This window comes from Theropithecus gelada, chromosome 6 (genome assembly GCF_003255815.1).
Source record: "Theropithecus gelada isolate Dixy chromosome 6, Tgel_1.0, whole genome shotgun sequence".
Classification (NCBI taxonomy): Eukaryota; Metazoa; Chordata; class Mammalia; order Primates; family Cercopithecidae; genus Theropithecus; species Theropithecus gelada.
The window spans coordinates 138,623,347-138,630,234 of NC_037673.1; the positions used below are offsets into that span (position 1 = coordinate 138,623,347).

General features: G+C 40.3%; 1 long non-coding RNA gene across 1 annotated transcript in view; it reads left to right on the top strand.

The window, feature by feature from the left end:
• The window catches only part of LOC112626836, a 27,621-nt gene extending 20,952 nt beyond the window's left edge, over nucleotides 1-6,669 (top strand). Inside the window, exon 3 of the long non-coding RNA XR_003119965.1 lies at nucleotides 6,275-6,669. This is a non-coding gene — a long non-coding RNA (uncharacterized LOC112626836). The remainder of the gene's footprint in view (nucleotides 1-6,274) is intronic.
• The last annotated feature ends 219 nt before the right edge of the window (nucleotides 6,670-6,888 follow it).

Sequence of the window (6,888 nt, forward strand, 5' to 3'; positions counted from 1 at the left end):
AAAAAAAAAAAAAAAAAAAAAGAATGATATGCTAGGCCGGGGCCGGGCACGGTGGCTCACACCTGTAATCCTAGCACTTTGGGAGGCTGAGGCGGGTGGATCACCTGAGGTCAGGAGTTCAAGACTAGCCTGACCAACATGGAGAAACCACATCTCTAATAAAAATACAAAATTAGCTGGACGTGGTGACGCATGCCTGTAACCCCAACTATTTGGGAGGCTGAGGCAGGAGAATTGCTTGAACCCAGGAGGTGGAGGTTGCAGTGAGCCGAGATGGCACCACTGCACTCCAGCCTGGGCAAAAAGAGTGAAACTCTGTCTGAAAAAAAAAAAAAAAAAAGAATGATATTCTAAAGTTGTGATTTGTTTTCCAACTTTGAATCCTAGGACCCCTTTTGAGCAACACTGTGATTGGCTTCAACCAGAAACAATAGTTTTAATCTCGTTTTCATATTTTGCATTCCTTTAAAATGGTTCTGCTGCTTTTTTAAAAGTCTAGAAGCCACTATACTAGAAAAACCTTAAAATGTGTATAACACTACTTAAATAGCCTTCTGCAATTTGGCAGGGCCCCCAGAAAATCCTGAGATCAAGAGGTTATAGGAATTTTAAGGTCTATGTAAATGGTCATAGGTTTATGGAAGTTCCTGGGGCAATACACTCGGGGAGGGCTATAATAGGGAGGTGAAATTCTTACTGAATTTCAGCAAGACTCTATTGGTCATTCTTCCTTCAGCGGCAAAGGTGATCCCTAGAACATTTCTATTAGAACAGCTCTGCTTACCACTTAATTACTAAAGCTGCTTTTCCCAGGATTTTCCAGACTGCCAGCAAATACATTTTAGAAATGCAAAATGAGGTGGGGGAACGACAATATGGCCAACGTTCTTCTTCTGCTAAACGTTGCACAGCTGGAATAAGGCAATATCTGTTTAAATGTGTGTGTGTGTTTGTGTGTGTGTGTATGTCCAGTGGGCTCAGAAGAAATTTATGGTTATGTTATATTCTAACAAATCATGGTTGAGGCCAGAGCAGGGATCCAGGTGTTCCCTAAATCTGAAGCCAAAGCCAAAGAAACTTTTTATGGTTTCAGCAGACATTTTCTTTCCAAAATCTGCGTTGTAATCTGTATCTACAAAGATAAAAGATCTGCACACAAACCAAGCCCTAAGTTAATGATGTTTACTGGTTTTGCTGGCCTAAAAGAGGGCATTCTCCAGTTCCTCATCAGCTGGGAGAAAACCTTCCCCCACCCTCTCCTGAACAAGTGCTTTCCCTCCCCACTAAGCAAGTGAATTTTAAATACCACTCTAAAGTTGTTGGCTGGTGACCTGGAAAATTCCTTTTGCTTTGTTATGCTGTTAATGGTCCATCAGTTTAAACCTTGTATCCCCAGAAAGTTTCCTTCTCTTAACTAGACTGGAGAAGGAAGACGCAGAAGTTTAAAAAAGAAAAAAAGAATTGCTGTTTCAAAGGGTTTGAGGAAGATTCAAAGATGGTGTTGGGAAAATTGGATATCCATATGCAGAAAAATGAATGAAAAATAAAACTAGACCCCTATCTTTCACCATACACAAAAATAGATTCAAACTGGATTAAAAACTTAAATGTAAGACCTGAAATTATGAAACTACTAGAAGAAAACAGGGAAAATGCTTCAGATCTGGGCAAAGATTTTCTGGGTAAGACCTCAAAAGCACAGGCAACGAAAGCAAAAAGAGACAAATGGGATCATATCAAACTAAAAAGGTTCTGCACAGCAAGGGCAGTCATGAGTGAAGAGGCAATCTGCAGAATGAGAGAAAATATCTGCAAACTATTCATCTGACAAAGGGTTAGAATCTAGAATATACAAAGTACTTAATAACAAACCAAATAATCAGATTAAAGATGGGCTCATAATCGGAATACACATTTCTCAAAAGAAGACAGACAAATGGCTAACAGGTATCTAAAAAAATGCTTGGCCGGGTGTGGCAGCTCACGCCTGTAATAATCCCAGCACTTTGGGAGGCCGAGGCAGGTGGATCACCTCAGGTCAGGAGTTCAAGACCAGCCTGGCCAACATGGTGAAACCCTGTCGCTACTAAAAATACAAAAATTAGCTAGGTGTGGTGGTGTGCACCTGTAATCCCAGCTACTCGTGAGGCTAAGACAGAGAATCACTTGAACCCAGGAGGCAGTGGCACCAAGATCGTGCCACTGCACTCCAGCCTGGGCAACAGAGCAAGACTCCATATCCAAAAAAAAAAAAAAAAAAGCCGGGGTGGCTCACGCCTGTAATCCCAGCACTTTGGGAGGCCAAGGTGGGCAGATCACAAGGTCAGGAGATCAGGACCATTCTGGCCAACATGGTGAAACCTCATCTCAACTAAAAAATACAAAAACTTAGCCGGGTGTGTGTGGTGGCATGTGCCTGTAGTCCTAGCTACTTGGGAGGCTGAGGCAGGAGAATTGCCTGAACCTGGGGGTTGGTGGCTGCAGTGAGCCGAGATCATACCACTGCAGTCTAGCCTGGCCACAGAGTGAGACTCTGTCTCAATTAAAAAAAATAATAATAAAGAAAAATGCTCAACATCACTAATCATCAGGGAAATGCACATTAAAACCACAATGAAAGCTGGGCGTGGTGGCTTATGCCCATAATCCCAGCACTTTGGGAAGCCGAGGTGAGCGGATCACCTGAGGTCAGGAGTTCAAGACCAGCCTGGCCAACATGGCAAAACCCTGTCTCTATTAAAAATACTAAAAATACAAAAATTACCAGGCATGGTGGCAGGTGCCTGTAATCCCAGCTACTTGGGAGGTTGAGGCAGGGACAGTTGCTTGAATCTGGGAAGCAGAGGTTGCAGTGGGCCAAGATCTCGCCACTGCACTCCATCCTGGGTGACAGAGTGAGACTCCATCTCAAAAAAATAAAACCACAATGAAATATCTTCTCATCCAGTTCAAGTGACTACTATCAAAAAGACGAAAAACAACAAATGCTGGCAAGGATGAGTAGAAAAGGGAATTCTTATAAACAGTTGGCGGGAATGTATACTGGTATAGCCATCATAGAGAATGGCATGGAGTTTTCTCAAAAAACTACAAATAGAATTACCATGTGATCCAGCAATCTCACTGGAGTATTAATCCAAAGGAAAGGAAATCAGTACGTCAAAAAGACATCTGTACTCCTATGTTAATTGCAGCACTATTCATAACAGCTAAGACATGGAATCAACCTAAGTGTCCATCAAGGACTGAATGGATAAACAAAATGTGGTATAAATAAACAATGGAATACTATTCAGCCATAAAAGAAAGAATGAAATCCTGTCATTTGTGGCAACATGGATAAGTTTGGAGGACATTATGTTAAGTGAAATAAGCCAGGCACAGAATTATAAAAACCACATGTTCTCATTCATATGTGGGAGGTAAAAAAGTTGACTTCATACAAGTGTAGAGTAGAAGAGTGGTTCTTAGAAGCTGGGAAGGGTAGCGGGTAAAGGGAATAGAAAGAGGTTGCTAGAAATAGAAATAGAAAGAGGTTGGTTAATGGATAAAAAAATTACAGCTAGGCCGGGTGTGGTGGCTCATGCCTATAATTCCAGTACTTTGTGAGGCCGAGGTGGGTGGATCACTTGAGGTCAGGTGTTCAAGACCAACCGGACCAAAATGGTGAAAATCCTTCTCTACTAAAAATACAAAAATTAGCTGGGCACTGTGATGGGCGCCTGTAATCCCAGCTACTTGGGAGGCTGAGGCAGGAGAATCACTTGAACCTGGCAGGTGGAGGCTGCAGTGAGCTGAGGTTATGCCACTGCACTCCAACCTGGGTGACAGAGCAAGACTCTGTCTCAAAAAAAAAAAAAAAATTACAGCTAGATGGGAGGAATAAGTCCCAGTGTTCTATAGCACTGTAGGGTGATAACAGTTAACAATTACTTATATATTTTCAAATAGCCAGATGAGACAATTTTGGATATTCCCAATACAAAGAAATGATAAAAGTTTGAGGTGATGAATATGCTAATTACCCTGATTTGATTATTACACATTGTTTACATATATCAATATATCACACTGTATCTATAAATATGTATAATTATTATGTGCCAATTAAAAATAAAATTAAAAAATGCAGTGAAGGAAATAGTTTTGTAACTACTGATGCAGAAATATTTAAATTAAGCAAGATAGATTCCTAATTAAATGTATTACAAAGCACAAAATAACTTTCAAGCTCTTTGATTTGCCAAGTTTTGATAAGACTAGAACTTGGAATTCTGAATTGCAGTCTCAATAAGACAACTCTATTTTGTCATAGAAAAAGTAATTGAAACAAGAATAGATAAAGAATAACAGCTTAGCTTTTTAACAACTTAGTTCTTTCATCTTTGTTTGAATACAAAGGCCAAGGAAAATAGTCTACATGTTATTTTCAGGAAAATTTTCTGTATAAATTATTGTTATTGAAGCATTAATTTTCTATTTTATGGTCAGGTTGCATGCCTTGGAAAGGATGTAGTATATGATGAAATTTCCCAAATCATTTGAATGATAATAAAAGTAAAAAAAAAAAAAAAGGTGACTAGGCTCTGGATGAATGGAATGAAGGAATTTCATCTGTTTCAGGCTGTACAGCGGCTAGCACTAGGGCATATGTAAGTAGGTAAGTAGGGCCTTATTAAATGATTTTAGATGAAGGTGATAATTTTTTTTTTTTTTTTGAGACTGCGTCTCGCTCTGTCGCCCAGGCTGGAGTGCGGTGGCGTGATCTCGGCTCACTGCAAGCTCCTCCTCCTGGGTTCACGCCATTCTCCTGCCTCATGCTCCCCAGTAGCTGGGACTACAGGCACCTGTCACCACGCCCAGCTAATTTTCTGCATTTTTAGTAGAGACAGGGTTTAACCATGTTAGCCAGGATGGTCTCTATCTCCTGACTTCGTGATCCACCTGCCTCGGCCTCCCAAAGTGCTGGGATTACAGGCGTGAGCCACTGCGCCTGGCCTGAAGGCGATAATTTTTTAATGAAGTAATTGATCAACCATGCAGGATTTTGGTGGACACAGGTCTTCTGGAGGACCTATCATTCTGGAGGCCAAGATTCAGATTTCGGTTTGAGATGTGTAAACTAGTAGGTATGTTAGTGTTCATGAGCCACTTAACTCAGTCACCTTCCTTATTCTCATTTGTAAGATACAGTTTACCACCTTCTTGGATCTTGTTGTTGTTAGTTATATACCACTTACCATGTGTGCCAGGTTCAAAGAGCTAAGGGCTTTTCCTGTATTAGCTAATTTAATTCTCACCAACACCTCTGTAAGGTAAGTACTATTATTATAACATAATATTATATATTATGATGTTATATATTATATAATCTTATATATAATATATTTAATGTTATATATAATTATATATTAATATACTAACATGTTAATAATATTAATATATTACATACCTATATATTAATATAAATGTATAATTGTATATAACATATATACTTTATATACATATATATATGCACACACACACACACACACACACTTTTTTGTTTTTTGAGACAGAATCTTGCTCTGTCACCCAGGCTGGAGTGCAATGGTGTGATCTCAGCTCACTGCAACCTCTGCCTTCCGGGTTTGAGCGATTCTCCTGCCTCAGCCTCCCAAGTAGCTGGTGCCTGCCACCATGCCCGGCTATTTTTTGTATTTTTAGTAGAGATGGGGTTTCGCCATGTTGGCCAGGCTGGTCTCCAACTCCTGACCTCAGGTGATCTGCCTGCCTCAGCCTCCCAAAGTGCTGGGATTACAGCCATGAGCCACCATGCCCGGTCTGTATTATATTTATATATAATATTATAATTATATATTATTTACATTATATAAATATTATCTATATTATATAAATATTACATATTACATAGGTAATATTATTCCCATTTCAAAAAAGAGGAAACTGAGGCTTATAGAAAGTAGTGAAGCTAGAAATCCCACGTGGGTTTTCTGTCTCCTTAGCTCATGCTCTGAACTATGCATTATGCTGTTTATAAACAGCAAAGATCTAAGAAAACATAAATAAAAGGAAGCACAGAGTGGCCAAACAATTCCTCCCTAGAGCATGACATTTCACCGTCCGCCAGTTGCTGGGGTCATATGTTTGCTGAGTTATCCGCTCCTAATTGGAGGGAACAGTTCTGCACATGTTATAAGCAGACCTCCTACCCCTAGGCTTTCAGATTTCTGCAATAAGGTTCTTACCACAAAGCACTATTGTTTTTCTTCAGGGCTTGGACTGTCAGATTACATTTCTAAGCTTCCAGAAGAGCAACACATAGACACGGGAAGTCAGAGCCTTTGAACTCAAATGCCATCCCCGTCACCCACCTCCACCACCAGCAGTACCACCGAATGGCACTTTGGACAACTTTCCCCTCTCATGTGAATTTTGTCATTTCTTACATCAATTGGAACCAGCACCTCTCAAATTCATCTTCTAAAACCCAGAAAATTGTGTGGAACACATGAGGACTGAAAGGTGAGTAGGCTGACCAGGTAAGAGCCTACCACTGGAATGGAAGGCTGTGGGAGGGTGAAGGGATGATGGACATCAACCCGGAAGAGCTGAAATATGGCATTACCAGGTATCTACCCTGCTACCCTGCATAGAATTCCCAGGACCCAGGGTGGGTTTTTATGCTTCCCCTTTTAATACTTATTTTTATTATTTGTCAGTAGAAGTGTCTTTATCTTAAAAAATTAATACATGATTGTTGTCACCAATTTAAATAATATGGAGATGAATAGAGAGAAAGTAAAATTATAGATTTAGGCCGGGCACAGTGGCTCATGCCTGTAATCCCAGTACTCTGGGAGGCCGAGGCTGGTGGATCACCTGAGG